The 22858-nt window shown below is 35.6% G+C and overlaps 1 long non-coding RNA gene across 1 annotated transcript; it reads left to right on the top strand.

Annotated features, from left to right (window-relative positions):
* Positions 1 to 19049: 19049 nt before the first annotated feature.
* Positions 19050 to 22470, top strand: LOC148028143 (uncharacterized). The gene is made up of 2 exons (XR_015692685.1): positions 19050 to 19853; positions 21743 to 22470. It is a non-coding gene; the product is annotated as an uncharacterized LOC148028143 (long non-coding RNA).
* The last annotated feature ends 388 nt before the right edge of the window (positions 22471 to 22858 follow it).

The following is a 22858-nucleotide window of genomic DNA, read 5'->3' as shown; positions in this document are numbered from 1 at the left end:
GATAAATAAACCTTTTATAAAACCTAAACAACCCTAATACCATTTCAGCATCCCAAGGAGCAAGCTAAGTCTCCATTAACAGAAGAAGTTGGTTCAAGTGCAGCATCAAAAGAGAAGACTACTCCCTTGAAGGAGTCGGATCTATACCCAAAAGTAGACCATAGGACCTTTTATTGGAGAAGTGGAAGGTGAAAAGAAATTAAATTTCTTGAATGGTAATGGTACGGAGCATCATCTAAAGGTGGATATAAGTTTCTAGAAGAACTATCGGTCTTGCATGACCTTCTGAAAGAGAACTTGGATGTGTTTGCATAGTCATACAAATATTTGAAGGGCATTGATCGTACAGTGTGTAAACACCACATCGACCTAAAGCATGATGCCAAGCCTGTGAGGCAAAGACAGAGGCACATGAATCAAAATTACTCTGCTCTCGTGAAAGATGAAGCTCCTTGAAGCTGAGTTTATTTATCTAATGGCCAATAAGAAATGGGTTTTTCCCATCGCAATAGTACCCAAGAAGAACGGGAAGCTACGAATATGTATGGACTTCTAAAACCTGAATTCCAAGACTAAGAAGGATCATTTTTCTATTCCTTTCACAAACCAACTATTGGACACAGTGGCAGGCCATGAACTTTATTCCCTCTTGGATGGATTTAGTGGATAGAATGAAGTCCAAATCGTAGAAGAAGATCAATCCAAAACAACCTTCACAATAGAATGGGAAACCTATGCTTACAAAGTGATGTTGTTTGGGATCTATAACACTCCTGCTACCATCCAATGAGTGATGATGGCCACATTCCAAAACCGTCTAGATGATTTCATTGAGGTATACCTAAATGACTTATGTGTCTATAGCAGCCTAATCCGTGAGCACTAGGGACACCTGGAGCAGTGCTTTTGACAGATGTCAAGAGTATGAGATTTCTCTTAATCTCGACAAATGTGTCTTCAAAGTCTCGTCACGAGTTCTTTTGGGCCACATTGTCTCTATGGTACAAGGGATAGCAATAGACCCTACCAATATTGAGAAGATTCCAGCTTTAACAACACCAACCAACCTCAAACAGTTGAGGGAATTCCTCAACCATGTGGGCTTTACAAAAGGTTCATTGCACACTTTGCAACAAGGGTAGCCCCTTTCCATAATCCCCTGAGGAAAGATATGAAGTTTAGGTGGACTATTGATTGTGATAAAGCATTTAATACCTTAAAACAATGTCTAATTGAAGCACCCCATCTTGCAGCTTCCCAATTGGATGATGGAGATACATGTGTGCACAATAATGCATCAGTTGAAGTCTCAGGCAAAGTCTTACGCCAAAAAGGCTCCTCAAAGTTGGATCAACCTATCTGTTATACTTGCCAACAACCAAAAAGTAACTAACTAAGAAAGAAACTATACCATGACAGAACTTGAGTGCCTAGCAATGGTGTTTTCCTTGGAGAATCTTCGACACTACCTACCCTCAATGCACTTCAAAGTCTATGTGGATCATGTGACCCTGTCCTTCTTGATAAACAAAATAGATGTGAAGGGAAGAATGATGAGATAGCTCCTTCTATTTGAGAAGTTTGACTTTGAAGTGGTTACCAAACCCGATCGCTCCCATGTGCTAGGGGGACTGATCATCTATCATGGATCCCTTAGAGCAAGAGGATGATCCTGAACTTCCTAATGATGCTTTCCTTTTTCTAGTTGAGACTATAACCCCATGGTATGCAAATATAGCCAACCTCTTGGCAATGCAACAATATCCCCCTGGTATCTCTAGCCATGAGAAGAAGAAGCTCCTGTTGGAATCAGTCCCCTACACCCTATTAGGTGGCACACTATACAAAAAAGGTAAAGATGAAGTACTACAAAGTTATATTGCAGGAGACAAGATTAGAATAGTGTTGAAAGCATGCCATGACAAGCCATGTGGAGGACACTTCACAGGAGAAGCGACAGCCAAAAAAACTTCTCTCGGAAGATATTGGTGGCCGACCCTCCACAAGGATGCTTATGACTACTACAAATGTTGTGATGCTTGTCAACGAATGGGAAAGCCTACCAAATCTAGCACTATGCCAGTGCAACCCATCCTTCCCTTAAAGTCATTTGAGAAATGGGGAATTGACTTTGTTGGCCCCATTGACCTACCAACTAGAAGGAAGCAATAAAAATACACCTTGGTCTATATGGACTATGTGACAAAGTGGTGTGAAGCCAAAGCTCTCAAGTGGGATGATGGCAACTATGTGGCCATGTTCCTATATTACGAGAATATCATCACCCATTTTGGTAGTCCCTTAGAGCTCGTAAGTGATAGGGATACTCACTTTCTAAACAAGATTATGGAAGATTTGACAATGTTGTACAAGATCTATCATCGCAAGTCCACAGTCTATTATCCAAGAGCCAACAGCCTAGTTGAGGTCACCAATCACATCCTCTTCTTGATTCTGACAAGGACTATTACTACACATCATCATGATTGGGATGATTGACTTACAGAGGCCCTCTAGGCATACAGAACCTCCTATAAGACTACTACAAGACATACCCCTTTCTAGTTAGTGTATGGTACAAGGAAAAAATCAAAAATATAGATTGGCTCCCTATAAGGTACTTACCATCAACCCTAATGGCTCTGTCCAAGTGCAAACAATCGATCCTTTTGAGACTTCTTCTTGATTAATGGCTATTTCCTCAAGAAGTATTACCCTCCCTAGGGATCCTGATAATCACTGTCGATAGCCCCTTCATTCTTTGCAACTCGATCAGTAAGGCTTTGCCTATTTCTCCTTAATAGCCCTATTGTTTATCCTGATGAGGTGGCCTCATTCTTCTAGGCCCTCACAACCATCTCCCACATCTCCTTTACTCCCTTTGCATATAATCCAACAAAGGTGACAATTATATTTCTGATACATGGTATTCTTGCCAATTTCCTATTTGTAAAGAAGAATGCGTGTGTGTGTGTGTGTGCGAAACACCCTCAGGAGTAGGGAAAAAGAAAAAGAAAAGAAAGAGGAAAAAAATTTATGGGAGAAAAGGAATAAAACCTCTATCATAATAGGCCTCGTTCTGAGAAAAGGTGGCACACACCCTTTGACAAAAAACTAGTTATGGAAAATGTGGTAACACCCCATAATCCCCAAGATAGTTGAACTTTGACTAGCAAAACTTTTTCAAAAGAAATTCCAAAGCCACCTCCCTTGGTGTGCTAAATCTTTCAACTTCATTAGTGCTTCTGACTCCTACAATAGTAGACAATATTTCCAACATGCAATCTAAGTACCAAACTTGATGGCTATCTCCCTAGGTACGCCTCTTCATCAACCAATACAAGTTGTCATCACCAATCAACCGCCGAAGTCGATCTTCATCAACAACCCTTGAGTGATGTGAGCTTTCATCCTGACCAAATAGGGATGTGAGTATGGGTTGCCCTCTGTATTCATCAATAGAGCATGAGGCAGAGGGTGGGATGAGTGACCAATCATTTCCCTTTTATATTCAATTGAGAGGTGAGATGTGTGAATGGAGTGTCGTACACATGGGTTGGGCCTTTCAATGCACAAAGTACAAATTGTTCCTACGCACGGCACTATGAGGATCCCTGACCTTCCTTCTCACACCGTATGTTGGAAGAATAGGGCAGGATGTACTATTGTACCAATAATTGCGCACAAGGCATACAACCTTTGTACAACTGGTAATGAGACTTACATCAATGGGTGTGAGCAATGGGTTTCCCTCCTTTATCTACTAATAAATTTTGAGATAGAGAGGGAGCTAAGCATGATTGATTTCCCTTTCATCAACTAAGAGGTGAGGATTGAGGGATGTTACGACCATTGGAGACATGTACATTCTCATTTCCCTATGTATATACAGGACAGGCCTCCTCCACCATCACTATACACATCATTTTGTTTGGCACACTACACGATAAGGTTTCCTAGCCTTTCACGTTGGCATACTCCTTTTGAACCATCCCTCTTATCAATTTTAAACCAAGTGTGAGATATGGGCTTCCATTATCATCCCTCAAGTGACATGAGTTATGGTGCAAGTGACTAATCTCACATTTCAACATGAGTGATTGTCGAAACTGAGTATTGTATACCTCGCCACTCACCAATGTCTTACCGACACTTCATCAACAAAGCTACCCCCCTAGGTGCTGCTACATGGCTCTGCCATTCTAGTCAAGTGTGATGTGGCGACACTATGGTGAGTGGTGGTACCTCCTATCGAGACGATTATGATCATTCATATGTCAGACGGTTCACCTCAACCATTTGCAAATCAAACCAAGTTTTTCTAACCCTATCCCTTTTGTTTAAAAGATTCAGTCATGTTTTAAGTGTGGGGTCATATGAGTATGAGTCGTGGTCAAGTGTTAGGTCCTTGATGATTAGTCCATCCAATCTATTAAGGTCTTAAGTGTGGGGTTGTGTCCCTGCACATCTATTTAACATACCTTCATGGAAATATCCCTATCAAATCATACCATATCTTGATTCTACCTTGATGGGGTCCCTTCCCCACCCACCCACCCTCTTTTCACCTTGTCCTAGGGTCGTTCCTTGTCTGTTTGGCTTTATCTTTTGTTTTGCCCCTTTTCTATGTGAATGCATTCTATGTTCACTCTAAATAAAATCCAACCTTATCAGCTTGTTCGTTCCTTCAAAATGGCCACTTTTCTATTTTATAGGCCTTGTTTCAAGCCACAATTCTTGAGTTATTAATTTTTGACGAATTATATGTCCATTTGACATGGTTCGATGCAAATATGCATTTTTTGCTTCAGAACAACAATATGATGTAATAGCCTTGACCTACACTTTTCTCTTGATATTTTTTATTTTTACTACTGATCATTTGGATACACAATTTGTCTGTTATTAAATTTTTCATCTTTTTGGATATTCTCATGGGTAATTTTGGCTCTTTTTTCATGTGAACCTGCCCTAATCACCTTGAAATTTAACTCTGATTTGATAGCCTTGTCTAGCTTGCTCCCTTACACAATGTTTTGTTTTCCTCCATCCAATGCCGGTCCATTGATTTTATGTTATTAATTTTAATGTGTATTTTCATGTTCTTTTTTCTTATTTTTTCCATATGAATGCTCCTTACTGCCATCGGAAGTGCATTTTGACCTAACAACCCTCTCCCACAGGTTACTGTTGACATTTTTCCTTTTTATTGTCCCCCATTTTGATGCACAATTTTTCTTGTATTAATTTTTGACTTTATTTTCATTTGTATTTTTGTTATTTTTTCCATGCGAGTGTACCCTAAAGCCCCCAGAACCATGTTCTACCTTACCCATCCTGTTTGCCCCTTCTATGTGAGTATTTTTTATTTTTATTCTTCCTTGTTTCGATTGCTATATTTTTTCATATTAATTTTTATTTCCCTTTTCAGGTGTGTTATTTCCCTTTACCCATGCAAATGGGTCTTATCCTTGTCCGAACTATGTTTTGATGTGACAGGCATGTCTATCATATCATTCTTTGTCTGCCCTTTGTTTTGGTTGATGCATTTTCCAGTATTAATTCTTGTGTGTGTTTATAGGCCCGATTTTCTTCTTTTTCCCATCATATGAACGCCCTTAATTGTCTCCGAACATCCCATTTCACTTTTCTGCCCTCTTCCTCTCCTCCTATAGTTTATTTTTCCTTTTCCATTTGATGCTCAATTTATTTGTTATTAATTTTTTCTATTACTTTGCATTTTGACGTTTTTGTGTGAATGCCCTCATTTTCACGATTTTCTGCGCATCAACGATTCTGTCATGGCTAATGAACAACTACCATTATCTTTAGGAGCCTACATCATTGTGCTTACTAGAACTTCTATCCCTAGGGACTACGCTATTATGGTTTCTAGCCTACTACCTTTTTATTTTCATCCTCAATTGGTGATTATAACACGTGATATCTATCTATAAATGAACATGACAATTTGGCTACACTCTTAGCCGACTCCCACAAGAGGCATCAACTATTTGCACAACTCTAACATTGAGCATCTTGTACACTCTTTTCTTCAATCACAATATTCTTTCAATTACTTTAGAGTTTTCTTTCTTTTCTATCTGTGTTTTGGACATTGTATTTGAGATCTCTATCTTTCAATCATGGTTATATTGTCAGTGTTTTCTTTTGCAAACTCTTGTAGATGCCCACAACTTGGTCAACTTCCTTTACATAATATTGTTAATTAGTGATGGGGTCTACCATAAATAAAGAAACATTATAGGACATATTCTTTATGAATGATATATATTTCTTCTCACAGAGGAAATACATATTCATCTTGAAGGGGGGATGACTCCTAAAGTGAAGTTCAAGAATACTAGGCTAAATTTCACCAAAAGGATGACATGGTGCGAATCTACTACACTACCCAATATATCCAATGAGAGAGTTCAAAGGTTAATCACTCCCTTTACCACACGTGTAGATTCTATCAAGTTTTTCCCCCTGCCCCATCAGCCCCCCCAAAAAACCCTTTTGACCCTAATGATGTTTAAGCAAAGTGATAGTCTCGATGCAATTCTTAAATAGTGTGATAACATTTGCCTAATTAGCCTTCAATTTAAGATATTGCCATTCTAGCTTCCCTTATTCTAAGATCACTACTTGCATCAAAACTATTCAACTACTATAAGATTCCAATCAGAAGGTGTCTTGTTCCACTTTAGTCCATGACTAGTCTCAAGCTACATTGAACCATGTGCTCTTCTTTTGCATATGCAAGTGATCCAAGAGAAACCAATGTCTTAGAAAGATCCTAAAGGGGAGGAAAGCCCTCAATAGAGGTCATTCTTGCAATAGGAGGATCAATGATTGCTCCCTACAGTGCTTATGTATCAAGAAGCTTTGATAGCATTCCACTTTAGAATCTTGAGGAAGACCACATCAGCTATCTGTTGATTACATTGATAGAGTTATTGGATGAGTTGCATGGGTTAATCAAAATCAAGTTTTCTGAATTGTATAGATGTAATGTAAGGTTGTTCTTGCTGTACAAGTTCCATTCTTGCTACTATATAAGACTTTGCACTAGTGGAACCTTTGAACTCTTCTTAATTGAGATATATTTTTGAGTTTTACATTTAGGACTCTAGAGCTATTTAGTTACTCCATCCTTTGAGGGTAACAATGTAGCACTACAATTTAGTTTATCTTTCACGCAAATTAGCTTGATTGATGTTATGCAACATGGAGTACAAAAGTCACTGTGTATTATAATATATTTTTCTTCTGAAATACCAAATCATGAGAAATGTAGAATTGAAATTTTCACATGCTTAATGGAGATATTTATTACTTGAATCATTTATACATCCTTGTTGCCTATAAATTTAGGAAATAAATTATTAAGTAATGTCATAAATTTCCCTTTTCTCATCTTGGATTATTCAAGTCTTACAAAAAATCAAGACCTAATTCTTTTGGCCAAGAATAAAGAGGATATTAGAATATATGTAAGAGAATGTTTGGAGTGTCAACAACAAGTTCAAATTGAACAAAACTCCATGTGTAGTCACATGCAATCATGGACACACCTATCCGAAAGTGGCAATCCATATCTATGGATTTTATCACAAACTTACTTGAGGAGGAGGATATGATACCATTTTTGTGATAGTTAATAGACCCATGAAAATGGCTCATTTCTTTCTAATGAAAAAGACTAACATTTCTCTAAAATGGTGAAAATGTTTGTAAATGAAGTATTTCATTTGTGTGATATGCTAAAAAGTATTCTTTCTTATGGAGATTCAAATTTTACCTCTAACTTTTGGCAACCAACATTTAAGGCCATAGGAATAGAACTTAGAGTGAGTAAAGGATTGCATGCATAGAATGATGGGAAGACAATGAGGGTGAGTTGGGTCCTTGAGGACATGCTTATGATGCATGTGAATGAAAAACAAAATAAGTAGACATGGATGAGGATTTAAGGAAGATGAAATGCTACTTTAAAGAAGCACAATAGACACAAAAGAAGTATTATGCTAAGACTAAGAGAGAAGTAGCCTTTTTACTGAACATGACATGGTTTTCTTGAGAGTTGAACTCCACCAAATGAAGTTGCTTCTTGAAAAGTTAGAAGATTGTATTCATGTTTTTTGGGACCCCTAATATTAAAATATATTGGCTCACCTTAATATGAACTTGAATTGCTATCTCATGTCAAGTTTCATCCTACTTTTCATGTAAGGTTATGCATGACAAGTCTTGACAACAAGAGGATGGAGCATTAATAATAGAAACAAAGTTATCTTAGGGGTAGAGATTTTATATAAAATTTGGTCAATTGGGATACATACCCCGTAGAACATGCATCTTGGGTACATTTAGGTGTTTTGAAAAACTAATATTCTCATTTTCAAGTCTAAGGATAGTATTTTTAGGAGGAGGGGAGAATGTGATATGTGCTAATGAATCCACAATAAACTTTAACATGTCTTTAAATAGTGTTTAGAAGTGACTCATATCCCAAGTGATGTAAGCAATGATGCATATATCTAATGTCATCCTATACCTCATGGATCTTACCAAGTGAAAAGGTGCTACTCTCTATTTTTTAGTGCACAAAGTGAGATGATATATCTAGGTATATTTTTTCCATGTGTTAGAACTTGTTGCAATTTGATTATGCTAGTTATGATCTTACAATATGTAGACCACTTTATGAAGTCACAACTTCATAAAAATAGTAAAAGTTTCTAATTATGAAAATATTGATGCAATCGATTAAATAAGTGGTGTAAGTTCATGATTTCATACTTCACATGGTAGTCCACATGTAGCTTATCAGAGTATATCAAGCAAAGGGGAAACTTTATGTGACCAAATAATATTAGAATGGATGTATATCATGTTCATTGAATGACAATTTTATTAGAAAAACAAGTTACAATATAGTTAGAGTCTTATTTAATATGTGTGTGCTTGAAATTGAAGTATGTTCTCAATTAGTTGACTTGACTTTCGTGATTTCTCTTATTGATATCTATGGACTTCTTAGATGTTGTAGATTTTGCTTGTCATGTTGGACATTGATAATGAATAAATAACATTCAGCATGCTTTTAAAAAATGCTTTTGCACTAGAAACTTTTGGTGTATAAAAAAAGTTTCTAGGCTCCTTTGCAATAAGATCTTGATATCAACATTCATGTTCTTTTCAAAACATGATGTTGACATGACCTTTGGTTACCAAAGATTCAAATATTATTAATATGAGTTTTTGTGACATCTCAATGAATTTTTAAAAATTTCTATTAACAAGTGGAATTGGTAATAAAAGGATTTATTATATTTATATTCTTATTTGAGTTTCAAGTTGACAAGTGGAGTCATAATAAATGATTAGTTATATTCCTAAATATGGTTAGACTGTCATGCTCACTAGTTCACTCAATAGTAAATGGCTTAAAAGAGTAGTGAAGTGCATGTGATATGCTATAATAAGATATATAAATGGCATTAATTTTCATGAATTTTTTTCTAAATGTCCCCAACCAAATGGGTTGTTATGAAAACATAACTAATGGTGATAATTTTAAAGGAATATATATCCTTGATAGAATTAGAGATGGATAGCCCACAAATATACATGGCTCAAGCATGGTCAATATACAAAATTTTCACTTCATAGGTTATGTTCACAAAATGGAGAGAATAGATTTTATTTATGGACAAAATCTACATAAGGATTTTTGAAGTAGACCTTTAGCACATGTGGTGTAAAAAGTGTACATAAAGTGAAAACCCAATGTAGCAGTTAAAGGGTATTTTGTGTATTGGGACAAGTGCCCTATATGTTACTCAAATGGTAAAGAAGGAGAGAGTGATGTTTCTTGGAAAGAGAATTAAGTATACACTCTCAAACAAACATTAAAAAGACAATAGTTTGGAATCTCCTTTACCTAGTTGAAGCAAAGATGTTCCTCTAAAATAATAGTGTTGGTAGAAGTACAACTCTAGTCCACATACATTTTTAAGCATTGAAAGGAAGAGACAATTCCAAAAGCTCCCTTGTTTGGAATGATTTGTATGAATAAGAATACATTATGGACTTTTTGGGGTAGAGCTTAGAGGCAAGATCTCAAACTCCTTTAGATTGTTGACCCTTCATTCATCATGATTTTTGACACATGTTACTTTTTAGAATTTTTAGCAATATTCTTATGTTGATCTTTCTGGTCACCTTTAAAAATTAACACTTATATGGCCATTCCCATGAGTCTTACATGTACTTCAAGGGGCCTATTTTTATGATAATCTTTCACCTTAAAACAAATGATTTTCAACACCACTCTAGTGCACACTTCAACAAATATTCTTGAATCATGTAATAGTTGTTGCAAAATGGCCACCTATATGGTATTATTTATCTTTGTTTTCTTTTAGTTTGCAAGGCCATCAAATCATCAAATGGCTTTGTTAAGCTTTATCTTTCTAGCATGGAAAATAGAAGTTTGTAGTGGTAGATTTCTTATTTGTAGTTTCTAGCTCCTAGTCTCTATTGAAGTAGTAAAACTCAAATAAAGACAAATTCTACACTGTAATTAAGAAATCCTTTTTAATGCTAAAAAACGCTAAAGGGGAGTTGCATATTTATTCTTTGATGTTTTATGTATCTTGAAATTACATTAAGCCATTCATCCAAGCTTAGATATGCTCATAAACAATTTTGTGTACAAATTTCAATGATTTCTATTCTCCACCTTTGGGCTCCACTATTTCAGCTCCGTAAACTTTTGGATTGTAGGTTGAAAGTGCAAGATACAAGTGTTTAAATCATGCAATGCAAGCATGTAACATACAAATAAGTCAAGAAATTAGTCTATTAAATTATTTTTTCCTATTCTAAAAGTATGTTCAAGGATTAGCCTTGAACATGGTTGCACATGGAAAATGTAGACAAACCACCAAAGTTTATGTATTTTGGTGTACCCTATATAGGCTTGATGGGAGTGACCCAATTAATTACACCAATTTGTGAAAAAAAATCTCATGGAGGCTTGATGTGTTACCTAAAAGCACATTTCATGAGCTAGCCAACAATGGTTGAGTGGTAAGAGGTGCCTCCTTTGGTATACACCCAAATTTCTTGCATTATAAGACTCAAGGGTGTTTAGAATCCTTATTTATAGCTTTCTCTTACGTAGTATAATGTCTAGATGTTATGTTTTTATTGTATAACAAAGTTGTCTTCTAGATTTTATGTATTGCCCTTAAATATTTCAAATTAGAACTTGGGGCGAGGACACCTCCAAATATGTAGTCGTATGACATGAGTTCTCCAATAGGGGTATTGTAGTCAATAAGAAATTGGTAATCTAGTGTATTATCTTAAGTTTAGATTAAATGTAATGCTCTCTATGCAAAGGATTCTACATAAAATGCTATTAAAGAAAATTGTATTTTTTGATGTCTTATAAAAGCACAAGTGAACTTCGGTCAAGAATACACAGAAATGGATACATCAACATACTCTATATATTCTATAGAGTTCTAACCTTTGCGCATTTTCTAGAGATTAGTGGTGCTATGTTCTCTATTCAGAGTTCTCCATTCATACCCCTATAATTTTCTTAGTGTATATTTCAACTTATTTTTAATCTTTTGTAAATATTTCAACTTATTTTTAATCTTTTGTAAATTATTATTTGTTATTTTTCTATACATGGAGGAAGAGGCAAGGCAAATGAAAGAATGGAGGAATAAAATCAACAAATAACAAGGTGTTTCTCTTTCATCCCTTCTTTTTAAAAAAACATATTCTCATTTTTTAATGGATTAATTATTTTATTGGTAAATTTTAAGGTTTTGTAGCATTTTCTCATTGAGTTGTATTTTTAATTTTTAATTTATAGTTTTATTTTTTGGGGATTTTTTACAAATGGAGGCATAATGATCATACATACTTGTTTCTCACACACTTACTTGCATATTGAGCAATATATTGCAAGGGAAGGTGGAGGCCATAGATGTTAAGTAAAACTTTGCACTTACTCCAACTACAATGCATACATCATTGCAAAGATCTTAATCCTCCCCCACAACATGCATTCCCAAAGACTAAGCTCCACACACTCTAGTGAGACGTACATTGAGGTGTGTCCTATATAGTTTTGGATTTTATTATATCTTTTTTATAGGGAAGGGTAAAAATAGTTTGCATTGTATCTTGCACATTTTAATACATTTTTGTACAAACTCTTTTATAAACTAAGTTGAATCTAGGTTCAAACTACATATAAGACCTTATTTATATTATTAGCATATGTAGAATTCAATAATATTTTCTAAATTATTTGGTTCATTCTCAAGTTTATTTGTTACACTTTGTTTTATGTGGTTGATAATAATAATTAAAGCTGATGGGGTTGCACTATGATACCATGTGAGATCAAAAGAAAGGGTATTTTATTTGGTAAAATTTACATGCTTATATTTACAAAAATGGCTTTTTAAGATACAATTTTAAAAAAACTATAAGTTTATTAAAGAAAAAGGGGTTATTTTATTGCCTTATAGTATGTAAAGAAAGGGTGTTTCTTAATACCTTTGAATGCATATTATATAGATGATTTCTTATAAATGCAGCCTTTGAGAACTAAAGGGGAAAATAACAGATAGAACTAGCATCTCTCTAGTTTCTATCTATGCCAAAATGTAGTGTATTTATTGGTGCATTTATATATCCATTTAAAGTTTAGTAAAATAATGTGAAAATATGTATTCATATTCGTACATCTCGTTGCTTGTAATATACATGATCTTTGAGGAATGATTCCTTTGAGGTTTGGATAAGTAGGCCATCTACAAGGCTAATCCCTTCTAGTGCAAAATAATAAAGGTGATGCTGATAGTCCAATTCCATAACTTGCTATCATAGGGACTATCACATGTAGTCAAAATAATTGAAATGTCAAATAACTCAATGAGAGATATTAAAAAAAAGGTATTCATACGTGTCTCATATGAATGAGTAAATACATATAAAGAGTAACACTAACCTTTACATATTGAAAATCAAGGCCAACTATAAATTATTCTTTTATAATAGTCCACATAATAATAATGATAAATAAATATAAAATAAATTACTTGGATACTAATTGAAAAAGAAAGTAACCACTATTTGGGTACTAAAGAAGTTCTAGTGTCACATTTTTTCACTAATTTAGTCAAGAAATTACTATAGGAAAGCTAACCAAGCATTGCCCAGACTTGTAAAAATGGCTCAAATCTCTATTGGTAATTATAAATACTAGTTTAAGCCTACTTCACTGTTGCTTTTTATGCATTTGGCCTTCCAAACTCTTGTTGTTTTCTTTTCCTATATTTGTTTCCTTCTCTACTAGGATGCAACTTATTTTGACAAAAACTTTGTCATACAAAATGAGGATAGAGTAATCCAAGTGCTCAAATAAAAAGAATAGATTGTCAACAAGCTAACATAAGTAGAATAGTGAAAATCTTTCGAAAATAGCTGAAAACATGGCTTTTTTGTAAGCATATCACTTTTTGATATTTTTTGGCTTGGATTACTTATACCACTCAAAATAAGTCCTTGTATGTATTTACATTCACCCAAATATATCTTTTTTAATTAAAAGTTAATATTGGATACTTTCAATATCTCAAAGATGATTTTTCTTCCTAGAAAACTATGTAAAGAATCCATGCCGGCCATGTGTCTTTCCGTAAAATGTCTTTTCTATGGTCTTCGTGCACTCAACTTGTAATCACATGACATCCATCCCCTCTAGTAGTCCTTTTTGAGGTCCTTGGGTTCTTGTCATCTCATTTACTTTTATCTTCCACTATTATATCTAAGTTACATTGTGTTCCCAAATGAGCATGGAGAGAATGGGAATCCACAAGAGAACCCCACCTAGTCTTCTCTCTAATATTTTGACCTACATCATTTATCTCTATCTTTGGCACTTTGCCCTGACTTGGAGATTGCATGGCATGGGTCCATAACTTAACTTTCTTACCTGCCATCCACAAGTAGCAACATCTATGGCTGCATATGCATCCGACATTGCAAGATCTTCAAGATTCTTCTATATACCTTCCTTCCCAAAGTTTCTAGAAAAGGACATGCTAGTTTCATTTGCATGAATCTTTTCATCCTCCCAAAAAATCAAACTATACCTTAAAGTATCTCTATATGACTCACAATCTCTATGCTCATGCTATCTACTATCATACCGTATGCAATAGCAAGCAAAATCTTTCCTAGGTGCAATATTCAAAGTAGAAGCTTTCACTTACTCATTAAGATTAACAAGCTTGATTTGTAAATCTGGTATAATTTTCATAAGTTCATTTTTTGCATTGTCTTTTGAAGAATCCATAGAAGGTACAAGAGGTAGTTGCCTAATCATCAACTTTGATGCTCATGAGTAGGATAGTTCTAGGCATAGTTGGCACCTCTCTTCTTCTCTATCTAGTCTTCATTAGTTTCGATCCAACATCTTGCACATCTTTCCATTTAGTCTTTATGACTTGCTTTGTAGTATCATCCTCTAACAATTTCTCTATCTCTAGCAGGAAATGGAGGATTTGTTGCATGTTTTTAAATAAAAATACACAAGAAAAGAAAATATCTGTAGACTATCCAATTGATCAAGTTTCATCCCAAATTCTCTTTGTAATTTTGGAGTAGAAAGGCCATTTGGAGGTTTATAAAGACACTCTAGGAAAGTTCACTTGGTTACTCTATCTACATCCTATGTAGAATACTTCTCTGTTTGGGCTCTCTTGAGATCAACCCATGTATTTCCATATTCTATGTAGATAGATTCTATGTGGCTCCAAATTTGATAAGAAACAACCCTAGTAAAACATATCAGCATATCATCTACCGGTACACTAGCTAGTTCTAGCTTGTCTACATAAAAGCAAAGAAACCTAAAAATATTTATGTCATAAAAATTATTCCTCCCTACAATCATTTATTATAGAGCCTTGATAACAACCTCTTAAGGTTTACTCAATTCATAAGTCCTCGCGTGAAATCTATGACATCTCTTGTCCTGACAACAACTTCATCTTCAGATAGTTTCTCCATGTTGTAGACTCTCGGATAGACCTTTCAAATTAGGTTTACCAAATTTCTAGGCATAAATCAAATAAGGATTGAGTTAAAGAGAAGATAGGCCTTTCACATCGAGGATTGGAAAGGTTTAGCCATAAATTTTCTAGAGATCAAGTGAAAGAGAAGATAGATAGAAGAAATAGACATTGGAACAAAAACTTTTGAATATATGATAGAACACAAGAAGCAGATAAACCCAACAACAAATTGTTTTACTATTGGAAACTCTATAACATTGCAATAAATCCCTTCAAGTTTAATACACTACACCCAAGATGACAGCTTAGGAAAAATCTACCTATGATGATATCTTATCACCATTATTTCGGCCTAGAAGGAATTACCATAATCAAAGGAAAAAATTGGAGATATTGTAGAATTCAGATATACATAAAATGACTTGAAACCACTGCAATCCTCCTTTGTTAAAACCCTATGAGATCTCGTAAATTCAAGCTACACAAACACTTTCAATCTTGGTCTACAATAGTAGGCAAATATATCTTGATATCTGTCCCAAAAATAACGTCTTCCATGTAGGCCTTTCTAGGGACTAAAGCCACTCAAAGAGGTAGAATCACTTGTCTTCTACTTCATCCTTGTCATCATAATAGTAAATCACTTTTTTATTTTCATAAGCCTAAAATAATGAATCTAATCTCTATTTATAATCATATAGAGTAGTTGAGGCTTGCCACCCTTGTTTCTTTTCGTGCTTTTTGCCTTCTTTGTCAATAGATTGCTTTGCTCTGTTTTTGTGTCTGTGATATAAGTTATGCGAACAAACCCTGTTCCCTAAACTCTTGTTGTTTGCTTTAGTACTTTTCTTGATTTCTTTTTCTTCTATGCTTTGATGCAACTTGTTTCAACCATGAATTTTTTATATGAACTTAAAATAGGTTCATTCAAGTAGTGAAATGAAAGCAAACGTACCTGATCGACAAGCCTACATAGGAAAATTTGAGAAAATCCACTCAAAATAGCCAAAACCCCATCTTTTTGTAAACACATCAAATTTTAATATTTTTTGGCTTAGAAGACTTGTATTAATCAAAATTAGTCACGGTACATTGGTATTGGTCTCTAACACTTAATTTTGATGACTTATGTGTTCGGCATATGAACTAGTACTTTAGACCATGTCATACACTGACTTATTCTTGACAAGTCACATAAATTATTGAATAACTCATCCCATAGGCAAACACTAAAATATTGTAACATTGAATAACCTATTTATTTTCACACTCGACACGTATTGGCTTGACAACATATGAACTTTTCAAAAATAAAATCATGAGTACTATTGTCATCATGTAAAATATAATACTTCATTCATGGCATAGCCTCACATGAAAATTAATGAATGTGGGATATTATAAGACTTGCAAAGGCTTGTAAGAATATCTTACTAAATAGGCAAGTCATCTTCAAGTTGCCAATGTATAGGTCATCACAGCATGGTTCTTTGATGAAAGTGAGTTGAGCTAGTGCCTTTATCTACCATCTATTGGGATAGCGACCTTTCCATCCATGCTTATGGCAAATAACTTGAGATATGTTAGCAATGTTTGAAGGAAGTTTAGAGCTTTTGGGCTTGTTCATAGAGTTGGATATAATTGATAGGTGTGGAAATATGAGATGTAGAGAACATAGTTAGGTGCATTGAAAGTTGGAGAATTGGATGGATGATATTACTTTTGAGAAAGAAAAACAATAGTAAAACTTCAAAAACCTTTTGATAGGAATAATTAAACCTACCTCTACATCACTGGAGAAATTTGAATGGCCAAAAGATTGAGAATCTTTAAAAGAATTAATTAGAGATGAGCAATGTTGATTGAGAATGGATTTGGAAGTACTCTAGCATAGAGTACATATGTTTCTTTAGCTTGACATAATGAGACAATGGAATTATTTTTAAATTTATAATCCTATTTTTTCAACACAATGGACAAGCCTTTCTCATACTTATTTAAATTTCTTCTTTTTGGTGTTGTTCATACAAATGAATTGAGGATCCCACACAATAAGAAGATCCATGTGATAATATCAAAACTTTCATTTTCCCATGGACTATGCATTGAGCTTGGTTGGTGATTTCGTACTCACTTATATGGGGTTTGATAACACATGCAAAAGAGTGATATACTCGAAGATTTGGATTTTGGGCCTATATTTATTAGAAGTTTTGGCACTCTTTTCACCATGTAACAACAAGTGTTTATGTGAGTGGGTTGTCTTCAAATCCTTTCATTCTTAAGGAACTTGATTACTTGAGGGTGTCCATTATCCCTCCCCTTTTTGAAAGAATTATGAAATCCCTTCTTAGGAAATTGGACAAGAAATTCAACAAATACTACGAAAATTCTCTCACTTCATGATGATTATAAGCATTTCATAACTCAAGTTTGTTGATGGTAACAAAAGCATAGTTGTATATGAAAAAGCATAAATGCATGAATTTGTAGAGATGTATAGCCTATTTCTAGAGCTTTCTATATTAGCAATTAACCAACAAAAAAAAGGCATGGTATATTTGGATTGGAAAGAGCATGAAGATTGGTTGATGAAATAAAAGGTCAAGCTCATAAGGCATTGTAGTGAAGTGCTTTGCTATTTGGGTTGTCCCCTTAGGGTTGGGATCTCAATGAGACGGTACTTTGTGTGGCTTAAATCCAAAATCACCAATAAGATTATCAAATGGTCTCGTTTGGATCTTTGCTTCACTGGTGAGATTTGGGTTGCTAGAGTAACCTTAACCTCATTAACCATTATGGTATATAAATTCTATGTATTCACTAGATTGTTGGGTTGTCAAAGTAACCTTAACCTCATTAACCGTTATGGTATATATACTCTATGTATTCACTAGATTGTTGGGATGTTAGAGTAACCTTAACCTCATTAACCATTATGGTATATATATTCTATGTATTCACTAGATTGTTATAATGATTGCAAATTGACCTTCATTCTATGATATTCATAACAAATACTACCCTTCCAAATATCATTACTATTGTGAGCATTCACATGTTCTTAACTTACTATCCTTTATTCAATATTTGTGTACCATTGAAGCTAGTAAGAGTGCACAAGTGGACATTTTCTTGAGCTATCAATTGGATTAGTTTCATGTCCTATTCTCTCACTTGTGCTTTTATTTGTTGTTATGCTTCACTGAGTTGCGTTTTCTTCCATGTAGAGCCTTTCTTTTTTGGTTTTTTGGCTACCCAATGATGCCTTCTCCTTCGATGATATAAATAGTGACCCTTCTTATATTAAGTTGCACATCATGTTTAGAAAATGTTCAACTGGCACTTCCAATTACCATCTACACTTTTTGAAAGGGTAACACAAGGAGATTTTCTTGCGATGGTCCTTTCTTAGTACACATTGCACATTCCAAAGTAAAAAAAGTGGGGGAACGGTCCTGGGAAGAAGACAGCACATGTTCAGGGTAGTCACCACCTTTTGTCAATCACGTAACCTGCACGGGAATTAGAGAGTCACCGCGCGCAAGACGTAGAGGGCTAGAAATTTGGCCCTCTCGCTCCTCAGGATGTCGACATCGTCGGACATTCTTTCTAACTCGACATGTCATGGGAATACATCAGAAGGGCTAGTTAGTATCCCCCGAGAAGAGAGTTACCTTCTCATCAGATGGTGCTCTTATGAAGGGTAAGGAGGCCTTCTCTGCTAATCTCATGAGAAGGTGCATGAGGAGGTGCCCGGGGCCGCGGCGCCTTGGAATATTGAAAGCAGTCGTGACTCGTAAACTTGCAAGTTGCAACCCTTGATTAACTTCGAAGGGTTGTTGGCCAAAACTTAAAAGTGGTGAACGATCCGCATTGGATGGACCCCACGTGGGATCACATGGAGGTGGGCTGCGGGCACTGCGCATGCAGCAATACTAAAATATTTGCGGAGCTCGAGGACACAGTCCTCCAAAACCCAGATCGATCCAAATCCGATTGGTAGGCTCGTCCTCTCTTCTCAATACCATCGAGCTCGTGTCTCTTTATCTTCAACTCGACAATCGACGGAACAGGGCTGTAATCAAACCAAAACGAGACGTCTCACAGACATCAGTGACAGATACACGCGACTCTCACTCACTCACTCCTTTTATCTGTCTCTCAATGCCCATATATTAGGATGCAATGTATACCGTTTTCTCTACTAATAGTTTCCCTCCGACTCATAGGTGACCTAATAATATACTGGTCTCTGATGATCTCTCTCCCTCTCTCTCTCTCTCTCTCTCTCTCTGTGAAAACCTAATTGCATGTCTTCTTCCGCCTATGACGTCCCTTCTTCCGCTGATCATGACCTAATAGTGCACATCTGTATATTTTGTCTGATCGTGGAGTTGCCAGCTATCGACCTCACATTTGTCGCACATATTCTCTGCTTCGCCACATATCTGCATCTGCACCTGCACCTGCTTTCGCTACATGCAATTCCTGGCAATGAATGGAGTCATGTTGTGGAGACGCTAGCTCCATAGTCACGAACGCAGGGGCAGGTGTGGGCGCATACATGTGGCTTTGTAGCCCGCTTCAGTCGTCGTCGAGTTGTCAGTTTAACTGGCTCGCGGGAAGCTGCGAGCATGGCTGGTTTCCTCGCTGGAGACAGGACATGGCGTGCCCGTCCACTCTGATCTCCTCTTTTATCCTGAAGCAAGCTGATGCAGTTACCTGTTTGTAAGTAGCTCTTACCTCATGCCAATTCCGCTAAGCTTTATCGTTCGATCTTGTCTCGAATCGGAGAAGGATTCCATGGTTATTATCTGTTTTCGCGGTTGTTCTTTCAATACTCAGCATATCTCTAATCGTTCATGGATAGCTTTGTCAATAAGTGAAAAACTAAGGAAAAAAGATGTGTAGTACAAGGATCTAAGGAAACATGGAGGTTTAATTAAAGCGAGGACCCCAAAACTCTCTTAGCTTGGGAATCCACTACCCAGAAATCTTTTGCATCACTTGTACTAGAGATACCAGAATCCTTCACTACATGTAGCATCTAGTAGCATTGATTCTATATTTCCATAGTTTCACTTGAAACCCTCGAGTATTTTACTGTCCAAGAAGGCCATTTTATTCCATTTTTCTATCTTCGAAATGTCAAAATTAGTTTGCTAGACAAAGTAAGATTCTTCATATCTAAGTCCATTTCCTCCATACTAACTATCTTTACTAGCTATCTTAAAAGCACGTCAAGAATGTTCAAATGTAAGTGATTTCACAATTGTATTGCTTTCATATTTATATGAACCATATGCTACAAGTCAAGAGTAATCCATGTTAAATCTTTGTGTACTCGATTAGCATTACTCACTCAACTTGCTGCGAGAACCTTGTCATGAGATGCTCAATCAACTTGTTGCAAGGTCTTTTGCTATGAGTTTTAACTCTACTATTAAGATTATATTAAGAATTAAGATGGTTGTTCTTCATTGAAGCATTTAGCTTTTAAGAAGAGCTTTATGTGTTTCAAAATCTAATCCAAAAATGACAAATATCAATCATAACTACATGCATAAGAAAATGTTTCTTTAAAGGAATACAATATAGAATCGCCTTTACAAATTCTATTCTTAAGGAATTTTTATATCTTCAATTGCAAGGCCAAGAGTTGAGAAACAATCGTGTATGGAAAATCCCAATGCTACAAAAATCTTCTACCCAATATGCATCTTGAGAGTTTTAACTTATAATTTAATCTACCTTTTTAAAATAGTAATTTTATCTAATATTATCATGTTGAAGTGAGACTCAACAATGAATTTCACACATAGTACATCTTATTTTAGCTGCGCCGTGAAACCTTAGCTTGTTGTTGTTGTTGTTTTTAGTATGCTTGACTATTGTAAAATTCTTTTATGGCACATTTTTCTTATTGCATTACATGCAAAACTTCTAATTTTAGGGCTACTCATGAAAATATCATAATTTTGATGAAAAAGAAGCATTCACAAATTTAGCAGTGTATTTTTATTGCAATCATGACAATTAGGTAGTATTTGATGATAACCATAATAATGACCTAGTTCTAACCTCATAAACTAGCCATAAAAATTAATATTTCACTTCAAATAAGTCAAGCCAAGAAAGTATCCAAATAACATGGTAGGCGTGGGCTTCATATGTCAAATTATACCAATCTCGATGAGTTGATTATTAACATGAATAGAGGTAGTATAAACAATGAAAAAGAGACTACAAAAAATAAGATCACAAGTAAGAAAATTCTTCTTTACATAGCTTGCATGGCAACAATCATCTTCGACATAATATTTGTATATGCACTACAACAAGAAGTAGTTATAGATGCGCTTGGTACACGCGCATAGTCAGACACGTTTAACTATGCGTATATAAGCGCATCTATAAGCTCGTGTATATAGATGCAATTTGTCTCACTCACTCTCACACACACACACACACACACACACACACACTCTCTCTCTCTCTCTCTCTCTCCCTCCCTCCGTCCCTCTCTCTCTCTCTCTCTTTCTCTCTCTATCTTTGCTTTGAGTTGTATTTTGCTACCTTCTTAGCTTTTGGTATGTTTGTTGTGACGAGGACAATAGCCAAAGAGCAAGGAGATGGAGGAGAAGAAGGATTTTGTAGTTGTGCCGCTGCCCATCACAACAAATATTCAAGGTGAGTCATTTTTCTCTTCTCTCTCTCTCTCTCTCTCTCTCTCTCTCTCTCTCTCTGTTTACTCTGAGTTGTATTTTGGTTCCTTCTTAGCTTTGGGTATGTTAGTTGTTGCTTGCTTTTCCTAGTTTTATTTTGTAATGCACTGCTAATTCGCGTCTACAAGTGCGTCTGATATACAGAGTAACCACGTAGACGCACAAGTGTTGAAGATCCATAAAACCTCCTAGGTTTTTTTGAGTTTTGTGGAGCTGGCGCATGTAAGAGCGTGTCTGATCCATAGAGTAGATGCGCCTGTAGACGCTCTCGGTTAAACAACTACACCTCCTCTGAGGTTTTTTTAAGTTTTGTGGACCTGTCGCATGTAGGAGCGCATCTAGTGTGCAGTGTACACGCGCTGATAGACACCCAACTTTGTTATGAAAAATATGCAAAGAAAGAGAGAGAGAGAGAGAGAGAGAGAGAGAGAGAGAGAGAGAGAGAGAGAGAGAAACATATAGAGAGGCAAACAGATATACATGTAGATAAAAATACTGACTACAATGCAATGGCACCTTAAGTGTAATGGATCCTTGCAACGGATCCCAACTTATAAAATCACTTTTTTTTTGCTGTATTAGCTACCTTGTAAAATTACTTATCTCTCACATTGGTACTACACGATCTTTGCAATGGACTTTTACGAGAAGGGACTCATCATAGATAAGGTATGTTTTGTTATTGCATGAGAAGTATGGCTAATATTCTCGAGTAATGTTCTTGTGTTTTCCCCAAACACACAAAATTTGATGGGGGAAAAAAAAACCAGAGAGCATGGTTTTTTTTTTCATACACTGTTTTGCGCGTCTATACTTGCGTCTAATTTGCAGGTGAAATGGCATCTATGTGCGCATCTATATGCACATGTATATGCGCATCTATAAGTGCGTCTATATGAGCATCTATATTCGGGTGTATATGTGCGTCTATATGTGTGTGTAGTTTTCACTATAAGCGTGCTTGTAGACGCAAAATTTTAGACGCACTAGTAGATACGGTAATAAACG

This window comes from Lygodium microphyllum, chromosome 12, assembly GCF_053477565.2.
Source record: "Lygodium microphyllum isolate KBCC chromosome 12, Lygodium_microphyllum_v1.1.10, whole genome shotgun sequence".
NCBI lineage: Eukaryota > Viridiplantae > Streptophyta > Polypodiopsida > Schizaeales > Lygodiaceae > Lygodium > Lygodium microphyllum.
This window is presented reverse-complemented; position numbering and strand designations above follow the sequence as displayed.